General features: G+C 53.4%; 1 pseudogene; it reads left to right on the top strand.

The window, feature by feature from the left end:
- Positions 1-6,569: 6,569 nt before the first annotated feature.
- Positions 6,570-16,710, top strand: LOC116955658 (toll-like receptor 13; annotated as a pseudogene).
- Positions 16,711-22,243: the final 5,533 nt, after the last annotated feature.

The raw sequence follows: 22,243 nt of genomic DNA, 5'->3' as shown, positions 1-22,243 counted from the left end.
CAAGATGGAAGAGGGAGAGACCTCCGGGTCCCCGCCACGTGGAGGCTATCGCTGCTGCTGGCAGGAGGGGGAGCAGGAGGTCACGGGGCAGACACAGCAGTTACGGGTTGACTCCTAACTGCGTCCGTTGCCCTCTCAAGACAACCCCCATCTTCTCTACCCTAGCCAATCCAGCTACTGATACTCCCTGCCCCAGCCTCCCAGCCACGACAAGGCCTACCGCAACACGTATCATTACCCCAACACCTATCACACCTCAACGCCTATCCCTTTAACTACCCCGACTCCTCCCTATCTCTGTCAAGACCAGGTCTACCCAAACCCCCAATGACCACCCCAACCCCTATCACCATCACCTCAACCCCTATCACTCCCCCTGCCCCAGCCATAACCAGGACTAGCCCAACCCCTATCATTACCCCGACCCCTATCATCACCATCACCTCAACCTCCATCCCCATCGCTACCTCAACTGCTATTGCCTCCGCCAGCCACAACCAGGCCTAAACCCCAACCTCTATCACTTCCCCAATCCCTGCTTAACCACTCCCGCTTGTTCTCCCATCACCGTAACTACACCACCACGTTTAAATACATATCCCCATTCTTTTTAATTCAACCGCTATCATCTCATGTACGATGTTATGATTGCTGTACAACGCATTTGGGGCCGTCCATAAATGACGTCACGCACCTGGCGGGGGGGGGGGGTGTCAGACATTTGTGACGATTTGTGACGAGGGGGGGGCGTGGTTTGATAAATGTGACGTCACATCAAATTGTGCGACTTTAAATAAATATAGATAACACGTTCTACTTAAATTTTGATTTAAAGCTTTCGTGACTGCAGTAATTCATATCCTTAGCTCTTTCGGTAAAGTCACGTTGAAGGGAAACAATAAAATAATAAAATATACATAAAACAATACAAATTCTCATGATGTTTCGACCATAACACAAACGGTCGTCATCAGGTGTGTCGGTTTGCGAAAATGTATTTGTTTTTAAACGGTGTGTTTATTTATTTATTTATAAAAAAAAAACGTCGGCGTCACGCGCAGCAATTTGGCAGTTTATTTAGAAGGACTAGTCCATCTATGTTCTGAAAAGAGGAGGGGGGAGACGAAAAATTAATGTATGCTGTCTGAAAGCCACTGTAAGCGTGAACAATCAATTAAGACCTGAAATGGTTTATCAAATCTTTCCAATGATTGATAAGCCAGAATCCATCTTCTCGGTTGAAATTGTCTCTGTGCTTGTATATGTGGATAGCCTCATGAACGAATCTCTCATGGTAGCCAGATGGCTTACAAAGAACCTCTGTCTTGGAACAGTTAATGTCATGTGAGCCTACTGAATTATAACAATGATCTGCCACGGCCGAGGTGTTAGTCCTACCGTGTTTAAGGTCTGCTTTGTGTTCACGAATGCGGTCCGAGACATGGCGTTTGGTTTCTCCAATGTAACTACTACCACAGAGGCAACTTAGTTTGTAGACACCAGGGTACTGTATGTCCGGAATCACATCTTTTACGGATGGAACCAGATCACGGATTTTACGTAATGTGTTGAAACGGACCTGGATCTTGTGTTCATTTAAGATTTTGGAGGTCTTTTTTGTGATCCCCGCAATGTATGGTAAAGTGATGGTTTTGAAAGGCTCCTCAAGAGGGTCCTTCTTCATGGTTTGAGTGATAGCTTTGCGGATTGTATAGTCGGAGTATCCATTAGCCTTAAGAGCTTGGTGTACTTGCTTGAGTTCACTGCCTATGTGTTCCTGGTCGGATATGCATTGGGCTCTATGATACAGAGTCTTGATGAGAAAATTCTTCTGTGATGGATGTTGGTGGGAATCCGGTTTCAGATAAGCATCCGTATGGGTAGCTTTCCTGTAGACAGAGTGGCTCATTGAACCATCAGGTCTCTTTTTAATTAGGACATCCAAATAAATAAATAAATTTATGCAAACCGACACACCTGATGACGACCGTTTGTGTTATGGTCGAAACATCGTGAAGATTTTTATTGTTTTATATATATTATTATTTTATTGTTTCCCTTCAACGTGACTTTACCGAAATAGCTAAGAATACGTTCTACTTAATTAAATATAGATTTGAAGCTTTCGTGACTGCAAGGATCCATACTCTTTGGTTCTATTCGGTAAAGTCACGTAGGTAGAAACTAAAACAAAAATTACAACGTAATTAAGGTGTCAAGGCACCTTAATTACTCTCACACAGCTTAAAGGTCGCGGTCTGAGCTTGGCTGTGTTTCACTCCAGCGCTGTCCTCGAGAAAGTCTGGTCCCTTCACCTGATGAAGGCCGCTTGTGTTGTGGCCGAAACGTCGTGATTTTTGTTGTTTTATTTTTTACCTACGTGACTTTACCGAATAGAACCAAAGGGTATAATTACATATACTTTTTAATGTTTTCTCCTACAACATCAGAGTGCAGCGGCACATTAAATATGCACTACAATGACAATAGTTTAAAGCGATTTGAAGCATGTTTTATATTTTTTTGAGGGGGGGGACAGAGCTTTGTGACGTCATATTTGAGGGGGGGGCTGAATTTTTGTGACGCCGTGTGACGAGGGGGGGGGGTCAAAAATCGTTCAAAATTGCGTGACGTCATTTATGGACGGCTCCTTGGCACACGAGGGGGTGGGAGTGGGAGGGAGCGGGTGAGAGTGAGGTGAGGTGGTGAGTGAGGAGGGTGAGAGTGAGGTGAGGGAGTGAGTGTAAGGGGGTGAGCAAGGGGGGTGAGGGAGGGGGTGAGCAAGGGGGGTGAGTGTGAGAGAGTGAGCGAGGTGGGTGAGGGAGGGGGTGAGCGAGGGAGGGTGAGAGGAGTGAGGGGGTGAGTGTGAGGGGGGTGAGCAAGGGGGTGAGTGAGAGGGGGTGAGTGTGAGGGGGTGAGGGGGTGAGTGAGAGGGGGTGAGTGTGAGGGGTGAGTGTGAGGGTTGAGTGAGAGGGGGTGAGTGAGAGGGGTGAGTAAGAGGGTGAGTGAGAAGGTGAGTGAAAGAGGGTGAGTGTGAGGGGTGAGTGAGAGGGTGAGTGTGAGGGGTGAGTGTGAGGGGTGAGTGAGGGGGTGAGTGAGAGGGGTGAGTGTGAGGGGTGAGTAAGAGGGTGAGTGAGAGGGTGAGTGAAAGGGGGTGAGTGTGAGGGGTGAGTGAGAGGGTGAGTGTGAGGGGGTGAGTGTGAGGGGGTGAGTGAGAGGGTGAGTGAGAGGGGGTGAGTGTGAGGGGTGAATGTGAGGGGTGAGTGAGAGGGGGTGAGTAAGAGGGTGAACGAGGGGGTGAGTGAGAGGGTGAGTGAGAGGGGGTGAGTGTGAGGGGTGAGTGAGAGGGTGAGTGTGAGGGGGTGAGTGAGAGGGGGTGAGTGAGAGGGGGTGAGTGAGAGGGGTGAGTAAGAGGGTGAGTGTGAGGGGGTGAGTGTGAGGGGGTGAATATGAGGGGGTGAGTAAGAGGGTGAGTGAGGGGGGGTGAGTGAGAGGGGGTGAGTGTGAGGGGGTGAATATGAGGGGGTGAGTGTGAGGGGTGAGTGAGGGGGTGAGTATGAGGGGGTGAGTGTGAGGGGTGAGTAAGAGGGTGAGTGTGAGGGGGTGAGTGAGAGGGTGAGCGTGAGGGGGTGAGTGAAAGGGGGTGAGTGTGAGGGGTGAGTAAGAGGGTGAGTGTGAGGGGGTGAGTGAGAGGGTGAGCGTGAGGGGGTGAGTGAGAGGGGTGAGTGTGAGGGGGTGAATGTGAGGGGGTGAGTAAGAGGTTGAGTGAGGGGGTGAGTGTGAGGGGGTGAGTGAGAGGGGGTGAGTGTGAGGGGGTGAATGTGAGGGAGTGAGTGAGAGGGTGAGTGTGAGGGGGTGAGTGTGAGGGGTGAGGGGTGAGTGAGGGGGTGAGTGTGAGGGGGTGAGTGAAAGGGTGAGTGTGAGGGGGTGAGTGAGAGGGTGAGTGTGAGGGGGTGAGTGTGAGGGGTGAGGGGTGAGTGAGGGGGTGAGTGTGAGGGGGTGAGTGAAAGGGTGAGTGTGAGGGGGTGAGTGTGAGGGGTGAGTGAGAGGGGTGAGTGTGAGGGGGTGAGTGAGAGGGTGAGGGGGTGAGTGAGTGTGAGGGGGGAGTGAGAGAGGGTGAGTGAGAGAGGGTGAGTGTGAGGGGGTGAATGTGAGGGGGTGAGTTAAAGGGTGAGTGTGAGGGGGTGAGTGAAAGGGTGAGTGTGAGGGGGTGAGTAAGAGGGTGAGTGAGGGGGGGTGAGTGTGAGGGGGTGAATGTGAGGGGGTGAGTGAGATGGTGAGTGTGAGAGGGTGAGTGTGAGGGGGTGAGTGAGAGGGGGTGAGTGTGAGGGGTGAGTGAGAGGGGTGAGTGTGAGAGGTGAGTAAGACGGTGTGCGTAAGGGGTGAGTGAGGGGGTGAGTGTGAGAGGGTGAGTGAGAGGGGGTGAGAGTGAGGGGGTGAATGTGAGGGGGTGAGTGAGAGGGTGAGTGTGAGGGGGTGAGTGTGAGGGGTGAGGGGTGAGTGAGGGGGTGAGTGTGAGGGGGTGAGTGAAAGGGTGAGTGTGAGGGGGTGAGTGAGAGGGTGAGTGTGAGGGGGTGAGGGGTGAGGGGTGAGGGGTGAGTGTGAGGGGGTGAGTGAAAGGGGTGAGTGAGAGGGGTTAGTGTGAGGGGGTGAATGTGAGGGGTGAGTGAGGGGGTGAGTGTGAGGGGTGAGTGAGAGGGGTGAGTGTGAGGGGGTGAATATGAGGGGGTGAGTGAGAGGGTGAGGGGTGAGTGTGAGGGGGTGAGTGAGATGGTGAGTGTGAGAGGGTGAGTGTGAGGAGGTGAGTGAGAGGGGGTGAGTGTGAGGGGTGAGTGAGAGAGTGAGTGTGAGGGGGTGAGTGAGAGGGGGTGAATATGAGGGGGTGAGTAAGAGGGTGAGTGAGGGGGGGTGAGTGAGAGGGGGTGAGTGTGAGGGGGTGAATATGAGGGGGTGAGTGTGAGGGGTGAGTGAGGGGGTGAGTATGAGGGGGTGAGTGTGAGGGGTGAGTGAGATGGTGAGGGGGTGAGTGAGAGGGTGAGCGTAAGGGGGTGAGTGAAAGGGGGTGAGTGTGAGGGGTGAGTAAGAGGGTGAGTGTGAGGGGGTGAGTGAGAGGGTGAGCGTGAGGGGGTGAGTGAGAGGGGTGAGTGTGAGGGGGTGAATGTGAGGGGGTGAGTAAGAGGTTGAGTGAGGGGGTGAGTGTGAGGGGGTGAGTGAGAGGGGGTGAGTGTGAGGGGGTGAATGTGAGGGAGTGAGTGAGAGGGTGAGTGTGAGGGGGTGAGTGTGAGGGGTGAGGGGTGAGTGAGGGGGTGAGTGTGAGGGGGTGAGTGAAAGGGTGAGTGTGAGTGAGAGGGTGAGTGTGAGGGGGTGAGTGTGAGGGGTGAGGGGTGAGTGAGGGGGTGAGTGTGAGGGGGTGAGTGAAAGGGTGAGTGTGAGGGGGTGAGTGTGAGGGGTGAGTGAGAGGGGTGAGTGTGAGGGGGTGAGTGAGAGGGTGAGGGGGTGAGTGAGTGTGAGGGGGGAGTGAGAGAGGGTGAGTGAGAGAGGGTGAGTGTGAGGGGGTGAATGTGAGGGGGTGAGTGAAAGGGTGAGTGTGAGGGGGTGAGTGAAAGGGTGAGTGTGAGGGGGTGAGTAAGAGGGTGAGTGAGGGGGGGTGAGTGTGAGGGGGTGAATGTGAGGGGGTGAGTGAGATGGTGAGTGTGAGAGGGTGAGTGTGAGGGGGTGAGTGAGAGGGGGTGAGTGTGAGGGGTGAGTGAGAGGGGTGAGTGTGAGAGGTGAGTAAGACGGTGTGCGTAAGGGGTGAGTGAGGGGGTGAGTGTGAGAGGGTGAGTGAGAGGGGGTGAGTGTGAGGGGGTGAATGTGAGGGGGTGAGTGAGAGGGTGAGTGTGAGGGGGTGAGTGTGAGGGGTGAGGGGTGAGTGAGGGGGTGAGTGTGAGGGGGTGAGTGAAAGGGTGAGTGTGAGGGGGTGAGTGAGAGGGTGAGTGTGAGGGGGTGAGGGGTGAGGGGTGAGTGTGAGGGGGTGAGTGAAAGGGTGAGTGTGAGGGGGTGAGTGTGAGGGGTGAGTGAGAGGGGTTAGTGTGAGGGGGTGAATGTGAGGGGTGAGTGAGGGGGTGAGTGTGAGGGGTGAGTGAGAGGGGTGAGTGTGAGGGGGTGAATATGAGGGGGTGAGTGAGAGGGTGAGGGGTGAGTGTGAGGGGGTGAGTGAGATGGTGAGTGTGAGAGGGTGAGTGTGAGGAGGTGAGTGAGAGGGGGTGAGTGTGAGGGGTGAGTGAGAGAGTGAGTGTGAGGGGGTGAGTGAGAGGGGTGAATGTGAGGGGTGAGTGTGAGAGGGTGAGGGGGTGAGTGTGAGGGGGTCAGTGTGAGGGTTGAGTGTGAGGGGTGAGTGAGAGAGGGTGACTGTGAGGGGGTGAGTGAGAGGGTGAGGGGGTGAGTGGGTGAGTGAGTGAGTGAGGGGAGGGGTGAGCGGGGTGAGGGGAGGGGTGAGGGGAGGGGCGAGCAGAGTGAGGGGTGAGGGGAGGGGTGAGGGGAGGGGTGAGCGGGGTGAGGGGAGGGGTGAGGGGAGGGGTGAGGGGAGGGGTCAGGTGAGGGTTTGGATACGGAACTGAGGACCCAGCTCGAAGCGGCGGCGAGTGTACAGTGTGTGTACAGTGAGTGTACAGGGGTGAGTGTGTGTACAGTGTGTGTACAGTGAGTGTACAGGGGTGAGTATGTGTACAGTGTGTGTACAGTGAGTGTACAGGGGTGAGTGTGTGTACAGTGAGTGTACAGGGGTGAGTGTGTGTACAGTGTGTGTACAGGGGTGAGTGTGTGTACAGGGGTGTGTTTGCGAGGGTGACTTTACAAGAGTGTGGGTGTGTGTACAATAGTGTGTATGTATGTACAAGAGTGTGTGTGTACATGAGTGTGTGTGTGTACAAGAGTGTGTGTGTACAAGAGTGTGTGTGTACAAGAGTGTGTGTGTACAAGAGTGTGTGTGTATATGTTGGAGACGCTGCTGCTGAGACATCTATTTTGACCACGTAGTTCGTGAAGCCTTCAATAACTGTACCGGGGGAAACTCCATTTGGTAAAGATATAATGGGAGGCTGATCGATGCCCGGGTGCGGTCAAGGGATGGCTCACTATTACTCAACCACGTTATGTATGCTGATGATTTGGTAATAGCTGCTCATTCAGAGGAGGAGTTGGAGACGCTGCTGCTGAGACTGGAGCGTGCCACTAAGAGATGGGGCCTAACCATCAGCCCCACCAAAACTAAGCACCTGCCTGGGTATTTTGTACCATCGGACACTCCACCCCCACAACTCCCGATCGGTGATGGGGCAGTTGTGGAGAGAGTAGAGAGTTTCCCATACCTGGTCAGTGTGGGGAGGTCTGGACCGTGTACCCAAAGCAGCCATTGCAGCTGCATGTGTCACAGTCCTAAACCTCGCCCATTTACCCTCGACATCAGGAGGAGTCGGGGACGATGCCAATCCCAGCCGCAAGCGATGATGAAATTCTCGCTTGCAACTTTCATCAGATAACTGAGACCAGGCCACTTTAGGTTGGACTGGGGTCCTGGGTGTACACCCACCACCGGAGTGGAAAAATGGCAGGCGCATCTTACAGATGACTAGTCGATGGTCAGAGGGCAGATCAGCTCCACGGTAGGTCCTGGTGTCAAGGACATGGGCTCGCATCCGCTGGTCCGTCACTATGTAGTCCAACAGATGTTCTTGCTTGGACCCGGCATGCATCCATGATGTTGTGTGGACGCGCCGATGCCGGAACAGCGTGTTGGTAATTACAAGCCCATGGGCTGCACAAAATTCTAGCAGCCTCCTACCGTTGTTATTGAGCTGATCTGGCCCATGCCCTCCAATCACTCCAGACCAGGTGCCAGTATCATGACCAACTCGGGCATTGAAGTCACCCAACATGATGACTCTATCCCGAGGGGCCACTTTAGCCATCACCTGTGACAGGAGGTCATAGAAGGCATCTGACTCATCGGCTTTGCCTGCATCCTTCCACGGATGTTCATCTTCGGTGGGGGCATAAGTAACCACGACCACCATTCCTCGCCTCCGGTTGATGGGAAGGCGAGCCCAAAGTAGCCTGGGACTTACAGCTTCCCACACCTCACCGCCACGCTCCCACGCCCCCTTCATTCTTTTGTTCAAAAGAAGAGCCACACCCTGTTGTTTGGCAGTCTGCTGCCCCGAGTAGAGGACTGTCCACCCCTCATGGTGGCAGGAGCCAGAGCCGGTCCACCGGACCTCCTGAATGCCACACAGATCCAGGCGGTACCGGTCCAGCTCCCGACAGAGGAGTGGCATCCTCTCCTCCGCAGTGAGCGTTCCAACATTCCACGTGGCCACCCGTAGTGGCTTTTCATTGTTTCTGGAGGAGCCCCGAGGGTAGATATTCATTCTCCTGGCTCCGCCAATTGGGGTTTGGCCAGGAGACGTCATAGACGCCTGGCCCCCCGGGGCCTCCGGCACAAGCTTATTAGTTACATATTTCAGTTTAACTCGTGGTTTAGTGGTAATTAATTGAAGGTGGAGGGGTTACCAGCCCCTCGCACCCGTCCAGAGCCCCCGTTTAGCCCCTGTGGTGGACACATATGCCATGAGGGGAGGAGCCAATCAAAATTGGACATCCCCCCACAGCACTGTCCACGACAGAGTTGCCCGTCCGGTAACGCGAGGAGGTAGGGGGTTGTTTTGCAACCACTACCACCACCACTACCACCTCCACTACCACCTCCTGTTGTATATGCCGGGTCTTGAAAATTTTATTAAAAGAATAAAAATTAAATGAAATTGGGAAAAATGCGTAATTATGTGAAGTTATGTTAATTGATGTCATTATGCGCATACTTATGCTAATTCGAGAGATAATCGTATTAATTTATGCGAATGTATGTGATTATGCTAATGCGAGCCGTTATGATAATTAGGCCCTGCCTCGCTGACGAGGGTAGTATTATAAATCGGGATCATACAATTAATTGTATGAAGTTATGCAAGTGTGCTGTAAGTACGCCAAATTAGGCTCGGCTTTGTTGTCTAGGTTCGTATTATCAATCGGTATAATACAATTATTCTCGCTTTAACATTTACTTATTATGTATTAGTGTGTTGTATGTCAGGTCTCCAAATTCAAATCTCACCGCAGGATACATGAACTCAGGAAAGAAACACTCAAACACTTCTGTGTTAAGCAATTTTTATTTCTAAACAAAACCTTAACACTCTAATATGCGAATTCTCATGCTAGAAATTGTCAACACAGTACTCCAGAAGATGTTCCCCTTATTGATCTATACATTTAACCCTCAATGATCACATTTGTTAACTGGGTAACAGAACAATTTATTACTTCATCAGAGTAGTACGAGCATATACGGCAAATAGGAATAAAAGTCCTTAAAAAATAATGCCACGACATTCATACGGAAGGCGATAAAAACAAATTATTATACCCCAAAGGCAAAAGTATACGTCAATAGATTGATCGGCAAGATTATATAATTAACTAAATGTCTTGGAATAAGGGTGTGAGACGGGGTGCGTGCCCTCCTACGGGAGATTCTTATCTTTGGCTAAGTTTTAATTAATTCGTGGACAAGATTGTATGATAAAGAAACCGGTTTAACAAAATATTATCTCTGTGGGCGTGTAGATTCGTGACGAAGGTTTCAAAAGTTTAGTTTGTATCGATGAATCTATTGGTAATTTATGCAATTGGAAGTAAAATCATGTAAAACAAAATAAGAGAAAAAAATTAATGTACTTATAAACGACGTATTCTTGTCACTCGATGAGCCGCGATGCCTTCACGGCCAGCTGATGGTTCATGCACTTTGTAATTGTTCTTAATGTGTGGGTACGTTGGATTGTCTCTTTGGTAAATTATTGTGTGAGCAGACGCCAGGAGCGTCGTGGGTTTGTGAGTGGTGGAGGGTATACGAACGACGGCTGGATCCCTCTATCGCTCGGCGTCTGACGTTGGCTGCCGGTTCTCTCCGCCGCTGGATGATGAGCTGCGTCGGCACGATGCCCGTCCTGGAGATGCTCGGTCGCTCGTGCGCTGGCAGCAGTTCCTCACTCTTGTCTTGGTTCCCAGCTGGTGCTGGTCGGTGTGCGTGTGGGTCGAACCCACGGCGCGCTCGCTGGCGCTGACACTCTTGCTCACGGGCGGCTGGTCAGGCTCTTTTCCCTGCTGGATGAGCCGAGTCGGCACAACGCTTGTCCGCTGGCTGCTGACACCCTTGCTTGGTGGCGCTGGTGGCTCTGCGGTGTGCTCTGTCCTGCTCCGGCTCTCTGGCAATGAACGATACTTTCTTTCGATTTAAAGCTTTCGTGACTGCAATGATTCATCTTCTTTGGTTCTTTCGGTAAAGTCACGTAGAATGAGAATAAAATAATAAATTGATAAAATAAAATAACACAATAATATTCTCACGACGTTTCGGCCACAACACAAGCGGCCTTCATCAGGTGAAGGGTCGAGACTGATGAAGGCCGCTTGTGTTTTGGCCGAAACGTCGTGATAATATTATTGTGTTATTTTATCAATTTATTATTTTATTCTCATTCTACGTGACTTTACCGAAAGAACCAAAGAAAACGATGCTTTCGTTCGTTGATGGCAGGCTTGGTCGACGTTTGGCGCTTTCCGCCCTCTCTAACGGATGATGCTGGAATTCTCGTCAGCTTAGCTCGAACTGCAGTGGCTCTTGTGAGTCGATGCCCAGAGCGGAATGATTTCCGAGCGATACTTCTTCTGACGGCGCTGAATTCGCACGGCGTAGCGTGTCGCTACCCAGCGAGCCTCGTCATCCTGGATGAGTTGCGGAGTCTTCTTCTGCGTCGGTGGTGATCTCCTGCGTCGGTGGCTGGCTGTTATCTTTGGGGGTTGAGCATCTTCGATAGTTGGTCGCCGTCTTCTGCCGCTGGTAGCCGTGATACTATGTATGGCCAGTGTCTCTCTTTTTATGCCAAAATTTCTTCCTCTGGCTCGCCTCCTCACAAAGGACCGGAACTTCCTTTGATCTCGCTGTTGTCGGGGGGAGGGGGGGGGTGGCTCTGTACGTGTGTCCGTGTGTGTGTGTGATTTATTAAGCCATCTGTGTCTCTCCCTGTGATTACCGTTGTTTCCCTCGCTCTGGGTGTTACATTCCTTGCTATCCCGTGCTGCGGGAAGACAAAGACGGTTGGGAGGCTCTTTTCCTATGGAACACAGTTTTTCTCGCTTGTGTTAGTTTGACCTATTTCGCCTCATCTCTTCTGGACAACCCACGGTTTAATACTGCACAAATATTATTTGGTTTATGTTTCCTAAGATTTGTGATTTAACATTGTCATCACCACGTATTTTTTTTAGGGTTTATTAATTTCGTCCCCCCGTCTGTATCCGGGGATCGTTGCTTTTTATTCTCGAGGTCAGAGATATAGCTTAGTTTGGACTTAAGTTTTCGTGATTGCAGGAACTCATGTACTGTGGTTCTTTTGGTAAAGTTACATAGATAGAAATATACAATAAGAAACAATATGAGTTGAATAAGGGTGAAATAATATAAGTAATAATGAAGCCACCAATATAGACTGCAGTCTATCATGTCGACTTATTCTTATAGCCAAGCTTCAACTTTTTCCGTAAAAAAAATATATATCAGTTATAATGTCCGTTTGCCCTGTGCTCTGTCTGTGCCTGTGATTCTGGATGTGTTTGTGAACTGTCCGTTGGCAATCTGGAGATTTTGCAGATAGTCGCTAACCTCCCTTTGCCCCGGAGTTTATTATTTAATGGCCTTTTACGACCTCCAGCTGCTTGGTGCTTGTGGGAGGTAGCGGGTTTGAGGGTGTTTATTTATTTATTTGATCGATTATTATTTTAAAAAATGGCAGAAGTATTTTTAATATTAATTTTTGGAAATAGGCCTATATATACAACACTCCACTACCACCACTACCACCTCCACTACCACCACCACTACCACCACCTCCACTACCACCACTACCACCTCCACTACCACCTCCACTTCCACCTCCACTACCACCACTACCACCACCACTACCGCCAATGATCCCCCACCCTCCCTCGTGGAGCCTGTAACAGACTGGATGGGCAAGTGCTGTTAGCGAGTAGCAGCTGTGAAGGCAGGCACGGCACACGAGGGGGTGGGTGGCCAGCACCACGCCTGGCCGCCCACGACCAGTTAGGATAATTGTCACTGGTGTTGGCCGTGAGCGGTAATCGAACTCAGGTAGCCATGTTCGTAGCACAGGGCGCTAACCACTGTATCACTGCTCCCCACTACCATCATCTCTACCACCAAAACCATCAACTATCATCAAAATATAAATCGTGACCACCAGCATCACCCTCGCCCCCACCATAATCTCCACCACCAACACCACCACCTCCCTCAACCCCACCATCACCGCAACCACCATCATCTCCACCACAAACACCAACACCACCATCATCTCCACCACCATTCTCACCCCCACCACCACCACCACCATCATCTCCACCACCACCTTCACCACCCTCACCACCATCATCATCACAACCACCCCTCTCACCCCCACCATCATCATCTGCACCACCACCCTCACTACCACCACCATCATCTCCATCACCACCACCCTCACCACCACCCCCACCACCACCATCATCACCTCCACCACCCCTCTCACCCCCACCATCATCTCCACCACCACCATCAACTCCACCACCATCATAATCCCTGTAACAGACTGGATGGGCAAGTGCTGTTAGCGAGTAGCAGCTGTGAAGGCCGGCATGGCACACGGAGAGGGTGGGTGGCCAGCACCACGCCTGGCCGCCCACGACCAGTTAGGATAATTGTCACTGGTGTTGGCCGTGAGCGGTAATCGAACTCAGGTAGCCGTGTTCGTAGCACAGGGCGCTAACCACTGTATCACTGCTCCCCACTACCATCATCTCTACCACCAAAACCATCAACTATCATCAAAATATAAATCGTGACCACCAGCATCACCCTTGCCCCCACCATAATCTCCACCACCAACACCACCACCTCCCTCAACCCCACCATCACCGCAACCACCATCATCTCCACCACAAACACCAACACCACCATCATCTCCACCACCATTCTCACCCCCACCACCACCATCATCTCCACCACCACCTTCACCACCCTCACCACCATCATCATGTCAACCACCCCTCTCACCCCCACCATCATCATCTGCACCACCACCCTAACTACCACCACCACCACCATCATCTCCACCACCACCACCCTCACCACCACCATCACCACCTCCACCACCCCTCTCACCCCCACCATCATCTCCACCACCACCATCAACTCCACCACCATCATAATCCCAAGCCTCTGACCGACTGTCACCATCTCGCAGGGCTGCTCAAGGCTGTGCCGAGTGGACCTCCAGAGCAATGGCATGGAGGAGGTCGAGCGCGGAGCGCTGGGTGGGCTACCGGCGCTGCGCGAGGTCTACCTGGGCGCCAACAGCCTCTCCACGTTCCCTGTCTCCGCGTTCGCCCCCCCGCTGCCCGCTCCCGGCCCCACCGCTACCAGCGTCCTCATCGGCGGCGACAGTGACAACGCCGTTGGCGACGTCGGCGGCGCCGGTAGCTGCGACCTCGCGAACGCCGACGTCAGTGTCAGGAGCGGCGGCAGCGGCGTCGCCACCTTGGACCTAGGGTTCAATTCGATCTCCTTGCTCCACGCCGATGACATCCGGTGGCTGCTGGAACTGAGGACCCTGAACCTTTCCAAGAACCAAATGACCGAGGTGTCCTCGGGCTTCCTGCGCGGTTCCCGTCGCCTCCGGCGCCTGCTCATGTCCGCCAATCGGCTCATGAGCGTGGCCGGCATCTTCCCCGAGGACCTGGGCCTCCTGGAGGCCCTCGACCTGCGCAGCAATTATCTGTCCAAGCTGCCGGCGGGAAACTTCGCCAACCTCACCTCGCTCCTGTTGCTCAACGTTGCCGACAACCAGATCGCGGAGGTGGAGGACGGCGCCTTCGACGGCCTCGCCGCCCTGGGCCGCCTCGACCTGGGCGGCAATAAGCTGGGCCTGCAGCCCCTGGGACGGCGGGCGTTCGAGGGCCTCGTCAACCTTACCAACCTGGAGTTCAACAACAACTACCTGCACTACGCGTCCGCGGGCGCCGTCCGCAGCCCGCCGTTCGCTCCCCTCCGCAGCCTCACCCACCTCTTCCTCAACAGCCAGCGCAGGGACGGCATGGTCAACTTCCCATCCAACTTCCTGGAGGGCCTGGCCACCCTGCAGGAGCTCCACGCCGGGGAGCTCTACCTGTCGGTGCTGGATGCCGGCACGTTCCTGCCAACGCCCAACCTGCGCTACCTGGACTTGGGCTCCAATCCGCTGTGCGGCGTGGAGCCGGCGCTGCTGCGGCCAGTGCCGCTCCTCGACGAGCTGCACCTGCGCGGCGTCCGCCTGGACGACGTCGCCTTCCTGTCCCGGCTCAACCTGAGCCTCCTGCGGGTGCTACGCGTGAGCAACAACCGCGTCGGCGAGGTGTCCGCCGCCGAGCTCGGGGCGCTGCCGCCGAGCTCGGGGTGCTGCCGCGCCTGCAGCTACTCGACGTCGTGGGCAACCCCCTCTCCTGCGGCTGTGACAACGCGTGGTTGAGCGACTTCCTGCTAAACTCGAGCCGCGTGCAAGCGTCGGGGCTGTGCCGCGACTGCTCCCGGGCCGCTGCTCTTTGCCTGCTGCTCGTGCGCCGTCGCCCTCGTCATGCTCACCGCCACCATCTTCAGGTTCTGGCGCTGGCACCTGCTCTACGGATACCACCTGCTCTACGGGTACCACCTGCTCGCCGCTTGGCTCGGGGAGCGCGGGAGGCCTGCGCGGCAGCCCGGCCCGATACGTTACGACGCGTTCGTGTCCTACAACAGCGACGACGAAGAGTGGGTCACGCGCCAGCTGCTACCGCAGCTCGAGGGCACCGGCATGCGCCTCTGTCTGCACCACCGCGACTTCGTGCCGGGCAAGGACATCGTGGACAACATCATGGACGGCATCTACGCGAGCCGGCGCACGCTGTGCGTCGTGATGCGGAGCTACCTGCGCAGCGAGTGGTACTCCAAGGAGCTGCAGGTGTGCGCGCAATGGCGACGTCATGGACAGCAACCACCGCCCACCGCCACCCGCACATTCATCACCAACTTCCACCCAACACCACCACTCACCCGCCAACCACCCATTCACTCGAATGCCCACTCATCACCAACACCCAATCCACTCAACACCACCGCGACCACCACCACACAGCCACCAAACATCACCACACACACATCCTATGGGCTCCACCATAGGAATGTTGAATTTCCACCACCCGCTCTGCAGGGCTGCAAGCGGGAGATGAGCACCGATAGCTCAATGTGGCTAGATTCTGCAGCGGCGACTCCGACGAGGCCACTTCTGCTGCGTCTCATAGAGCCCTCACATTTGAAGGATACACCCGAAGTGGCAGCTGTCCCTGTGCTGCAGAGCGTTACTCAGCACCTGGCATGGGAGTGGGCATTTCACTACTGCCAGTAGAGGGCGATGACCGTTTTGATCTAGCCTAGGGGCACCCCCGTTGACAGCTGTCCCTGTGCGGCGCAGTGCGACTCAGCACCCGGATGCGAGCGGGCATTAGTCTACTGTCAGTGGGGGCGGTAGCGATGATTGCCATAAGTCTAGCTTAGCGGGTTCCCCAGTGGCAGCTGTAACCTGGTCTGCTGGCGGGCATGTCAGTGGGGGAGGGGGTCGCTGTGTGGTCGAGCCTAGCGGGTCCCCAGTGGCAGCTGGGGTGACGATTGCTGCTCTGTTTCCCACTGGAGTGACGCTGCCTCTCGTGCAGGTGGCGGCGTTCCGTCTCGAGGAGAACCAGGACGTCCTCGTGCTCCTCTTCCTCGAGCACATCCCTCACAACGAGCTGTCCGCCTACTTCCGCATGCGCCGCACCACCCGCTCGCGCACCTACATCACCTGGCCCGGCGCCCGGGAAGACTCGTTCGCCCGGCGGGGCCGGCGGGGCCGCACGGTGGCCCCCGCGGGGTCGGAGGGCGCCTGCAAGCTCTTCTGGCACCGCGTGGTCGGCGCGCTAGGGCCCGGGGGGCGCGGGGACGAGGGGTGCGGGGTCGCAGAGGAAGGGGGTCCGCTGGGAGCCCCGCTGGTGCACGCCTGCTGACCCGCTCGCCGTGGCGATGGTGACAATGGTTGAAGGTGGCGTTGGTCGCAATGATGGTGATGCCTGCTCAAGGCAACCGAACAAATGTCCAAGTTTGGTCGGCGGGTTCGTAATGGCAGTGTCCCGTATCCACCCGCATGCCTTCTCCCCACCACCTGTTGCTTTTGTGAGAATGTGGAGTTTAGCGCTGGGTGTAACATCTTGTGGGTTCGTCCTCAACTCTTTACATAGGCAGTGCTACCGGAGCAGTGGGTGAGGCTGATGTTAAGACATGGCAAATGGAGCGCTAGCTGAACGGGGCTAGTGGCTGGGTGGGTGTGACGATGTAAAAAGTGGGTGTGGCTATGCAAATGCGTCTGAGTGGGTGGTGCTGGTGATTGATCGTTAACGCCAGGGTGCATCGGTGTTAAGAAATCGAGTGCTTTGACATTTGGGGAATGTTCGTGGTACTTTACGTTTATTGTTGTTGTGGTTCATGTCCATGAATAAAAACACATTGTCTGACCCCTCCACCACCCAACAGGGTCGTCGCGTTTACACAGCTGAAATTATCATTATTATTTATGCGCTCCTCGCGACCCGAGCTCGACATCGGTGTGGGGCCGCCGCTCTTGGCCCGGAGCTCGGCGTCACTCGTCCCAGCAGGGAGAGGGGCGCGACGACGAAGCCTAAGGGAACGGCGTCGCCACCTTCGTCATCCCTGGGGTTGAGAATCAACGGACAAAACACACAGCACGCGAGCGTCGGTGTGGATAGTAACACGCGCAGTACGCACGCACACACAGTACACGTACACAGTACACGTACGCAGTACACGCGCAGTACACACACGCGGTGCACAACCAGTATGCACCGCACGTGGCCAAGCGTGCAACAGCGCACACTCTACTGCGTATTCACCCGGTCTTGTGAACGGACGGACCGGACACTTGGGAGGCCACCCACCCCGGTGGCTGCCAGCTGACTCTGTGCTCCGAGTTCCACCTGCGACAGGGAGCGCACGTTGGCTACCTGAAGACGTGACTCAGAAACACGGCCCTTACCTTGCAGCTACACACCAGGGCTGTAGGCCACGGGCTGTCGAACAAGAGTTCAGAGCATCTAGTGAGAAAAGAACTGTCAAGGGTCGCCCCTAGGTTGACTCAGCCTTAATCGAGCTCAGCGTTTGAGGGTGTAAACATTGGAACTGGGGGGGAGACAATGGCGCCCTGCGTGGAGGACAGGTGGCGGCAGTGGAGCGATGCGTGTATCGAGTGTCCCGTGTGACACGCGTGTCCTCCTGCGCGTCCCATCGCATGTTCTCCCGCGTGACCTGTGTGTCCTCCCGCGTGACCTCCCACGTGACCTGTGTGTCCTCCCACGTGTCCTCCTACGTGTCGCACCAATCTTCTTCTTGTCATACGGCTGATGTAGATGCAGAGCAACAACTATTATTTCACATTCGGGTGGCCAAGGCAGACCGCGTTACCAGGAGCAGCGGAGTGTATCGTCGCTGTGATGTCTCCGTCGTATTTGTGGATCGGCGCATTGGGTCCGTTACACGGTGTACGATCTGGAGAGTTTTTACATTTCCACTTGTGCATCAGGTATCCCCATCTGCTGCCATGGTTTGTGCACAGGCTACGATTTAGGGTGGACCATGAGCAGCTTCGTGGAAGATAAAACTCCAGGGACCTTCTGCATTGGGTCTTTCAAAACGACGAGGTGTCGCGCCAACGTGGCCCTGGAATCCCACGGCGGACGTGAAGAGGAAGACCTCAGCTTTGGGGGGGTTTATTATACCAGAAGGGGAGAAGCGAGAGCTCAGGTTCCACTCCAAGTCTCCCCCCCATCACCACCTTCTCCAATTGCTAACGCTGCAATACAACGCCAATCGCATAGCTGTCAACCCATACGTGTTACCCCATTATTCTTATCCAGGGAAATTGAGTTTTCAGGTCCATACGGCGTACAGCCGTTTCAATACGGGAACAAAAATAAATGAAAAATGTCTATTTTTGTTCCTCCCTTGGGATGGGACTTTGTAGGACGAACGTTGAGATTTATAATGGGCACGGGGTGACCAATGAGGTCTAAATTGGTCTTTAATAAGGTAGGCCACTGATAAGGGGGTTGACAGGTATGCAACTGTCATGATTATTATTATTATACCGGCGAGTTTCCCCACGACGTTGTGGGTTTGCGTTCCTTACCTCGCTTTCACTGTGCACTCCGTGCGCTGTTCCGCTTGCGCACGCCCGGCACGAGCGAGGAATTCCGACGGGAAGGTTCTTCCGCTGCCCTTTTGCTCACCCGTTCAGTGAGCTGGTGCTGTCGTTCGCTCCCCTAGGTCGACTCGGCCTCAAATGAGAAAAACCCTGGTGCGTTGCGGTGTGTGTACATTTTGCACACTCGGGAGACAAAGGAGGCCGGGCGGGCGTGGTGCTGGGCACGCACCTACCACCCTCGTGTGCCACTGTGCCGGCCTTCATAGGGGCTGCTACTCGCTTAACAGCACTTGCCCCAACAGTCTGCTGAAGGATAAATGAGGGACCTTTGTATTTGTACGCATGCAATACTGTACACAGAATACAATTATTTGCATACAAAAAGTACTGGGCATTACTGTATCGAACACGTTACATTGTATCAATGTATGCCAGTACTATTACAGGACTTCTCAAGTACCGCAATAGCACTGCAGTACTGTGGCATACCTGTCAACCCGTAAGGTTTGCCCCGTATGCTTGTACGGGGAAATTTAGTTTTCAGGTCCATACGGCGTACAGCCGTTTCTATACGGGTGTAGAGGTATTATTGTGCATCTCCCATGCTGTTAAACGGTGGTATCGGACACGTGCCAATAGGGGGCAGAAAAGGGCCTGAGCCCCAGTGTTAAGGGTCTATGGCCCACAGGGCCCAACGATAACCCCTATGGAACAGCACGACCAGAGGAGGAGACCCCAGATCCCAGGAGGGGACTGGGGGATGACATCACCCCCAGGTCCTGCTGGAAGGTTCGAGATGGAAGGTGTGGCCAGGGCGGAGTAAGCCACGGCTCTGTATGAAAGCCGGACCTCTGAACGGTCCCGGCAGTCGTCGCTCACCTGAAGATTGAAGCCTCCTGAAGAGAAGAGCCCAAAGGGCAGAGCCGTACCCCTGTTAGGGTCGGCTCAAGCTTATACAAGTGAAGATGCAAGTTGCACTCGTGAGAGGTGTACGTTAGCCAGTAAGAGGCGTATTAGTCCGGAGGGGCTACCTCCTGAGCATATCAGGTGTAAGGGGCCGTTACCCCTTTGTGTGTGCGCGCGTCGGTCCATGTGTGTGTGTAAGTCCATGCAGTCGATGTGTGTGTGAGTCAATGTATGTGTGCGAGTCGATATGTGTGTAACTCCATGTGTGTGTGTCTAAAGTCGATGTTTGTGTGAGTCCATATGTGTGTGTGTGCGTGTAAGTCGATGTGTTTCTATGTGTGTGGGTCGATGTCTGTGTGCAAGTCCATGTGTGTGTCTGCCTTTTTCGCCCGGGCAACGCCGAGTACTTACCGCTAGTTGTTAAATAAAAACGTGTTGCCTCAGAGAACTCTCCTAGTTATTTACCCACTACACGGGCACAAAAATAATTGTTTGTGTTTCTCCCTTGTGATGGGACTTTGTAGGACGAACGTTGAGATTTATAAGGGGCACGGGAGTGACCAATGAGGTCTGAGTTGGTCTGTGATAAGGTAGGGCACTGATAAGGGGGTTGACGGCTATTATATTATTACACCACAATACTGAAATAGTGAGACTGTCTAAAGTATAGTATACACACATCACTACATTACTGTCATGGTGCTAGCGTATAACGTCTACTATGATAGTGACGTCGTGGTTATACTGGAAGGAACCTCCAGGTTACACCAGCCCACAGGGAATTATTGTGTCCGTCCGTCCTGCATCCAAAAATGGGAGGGGTGGGGCTGGGTGGAGAGGAGAGGGTGGGGAGGGGCTGGTTGGGGAGGGGCTGGGTAGGGAGGGTGGGGAGGGGCTGGGTGGGGAGGGTGGGGCTGGGTGGGGGGTGGGAGGGGTGGGGCTGGGTGGGGAGGGGCTGGTCACCCCGTGGTGCCCTTATAAAACTCAACATTTAACCTACTCACGCCGGCTTGTGCCCGCCCTCACAGTCGGGCATATTTGCGGAATACACCACGTGGTGCCGCCGTTGACCCTGGCCACTGACCGAGTAACCCAACGTTCCTATGTTGGGTTGATGACATGCAGCGTGTACTGCATGTCATCACAGTAGTGCTGTAGGGCAGTGATAACAATGTATTTTGCGTACTGTATAAAAGTACACAGCAATTCATTAAAGATGAACGCTCATCACACGGCGATTTGTGTTGGTGTCTGGGCCGAGTTGGAATGGTTCTGTGATGGCGATGATGGTGATGATGGTGGTGGTGGTAAAAACAATGACGATTCTGAAGAGAATTACCAGGCCGGGATGATGATGATGATGACACGGATAACCATCGTGTAGCTGATGATGGTGGGGGATGACGTTAGTGAGGATGGTGGTGATGGTGATGACGGCGGTGGAGGTTAATATTATTGAGGATGGTGATGGTGGAGAGAGATAACGTTGGTGTTGATGGTGGTAATGGTGATGATGGTGGTGGTGACGTTGGTGAGGATGGTGGTGATGATGGTGGAGGTTGCGGTGTTAACAACGAAGGTGGTAATTGTGGTGACGATTATGAAGTTAATGTTATTTATGACGGTGATGGTGTGAAAGGATGGTGATGGTGTTGAGGTGACGTTAGCGATGGTGATTATTGTTGAGGTGATGTTAGTGATGGTGATGATGGTTGAGGTGACGTTAGTGATGGTCATGATGGTTGAGGTGATGTTAGTGATGATGGTTGACGTGACGTTAGTGATGGTGATGTTGTTGAGGTAATGTTAGTGATGGTGATGATGTTTGAGGTGATGTTTGTGATGGTTGAGGTGACGTTAGTGATGGTGATGATTGTTGAGGTGACGTTAGTGATGGTGATGATGATTGTGGTGACGTTAGTGATGGTTGTTGAGCTAATATTAGTGATGGTGATCATGATTGAGGTGATGTTAGCAGTGGTGATGATGGTTGAGGTGATGTTAGTGATGGTGATGACGGTTGAGGCGATGTTAGTGTTGGTAATGTTGTTGAGGTAATGTTAGTGATGGTGATGATTGTTGAGGTAACGTTAGTGATGGTGATGTTGTTGAGGTGATGTTAGTGATGGTGGTTGCTGAGGTGACGTTAGTGATGGTGATGATTGTTGACGTGACGTTAGTGATGGTGATTGTTGAGGTGATGTTAGTGATGGTGATGATGGTTGAGGTGACGTTAGTGATGGTGATGATTGTTGAGGTGACGTTAGTGATGGTGATGGTTGTTGAGGTGACGTTAGTGATGATGGTTGTTGAGGTGACGCTAGTGATGGTGATCATTGTTGAGGTAACGTTAGTGACGGTGATGGTTGTTGAGGTGACGTTAGTGATGGTGATGTTGTTGAGGTAATGTTAGTGATGGTGATGATGGTTGAGGTGACATTAATGATGGTGATGATTGTTGAGGTGACGTTAGTGACGGTGATGGTTGTTGAGGTGACGTTAGTGACGGTGATGGTTGTTGAGGTGATGTTAGTGATGGTGATGATGGTTGAGGTCATGCTAGTGATGGTGATAATTGTTGAGGTGACGTTAGTGATGGTGATGATTATGGTGACGTTAGTGATGGTTGTTGAGGTAATGTTAGTGATGGTGATCATGATTGAGGTGATGTTAGTGATGGTGATGATTGTTGAGGTGACGTTGGTGATGGTGATGGTTGAGGTGATGTTAGTGATGGTGATGATGGTTGAGGTGATGTTAGTGATGATGGTTGAGGTGATGTTAGTGATGGTGATGATGGTTGAGGTGATGTTAGTGATGGTGGTAGTTGTTGAGGTGACGTTAGTGATGGTGATGATGGTTGAGGTGATGTTAGTGATGGTGATGATGGTTGAGGTAACGTTAGTGATGGTCATGATGGTTGA

Source organism: Petromyzon marinus, chromosome 61, assembly GCF_048934315.1.
Source record: "Petromyzon marinus isolate PM22_M1 ecotype Great Lakes invasive population chromosome 61, UKy_Petmar_22M1.pri1.0, whole genome shotgun sequence".
NCBI lineage: Eukaryota > Metazoa > Chordata > Hyperoartia > Petromyzontiformes > Petromyzontidae > Petromyzon > Petromyzon marinus.
This window is presented reverse-complemented; position numbering and strand designations above follow the sequence as displayed.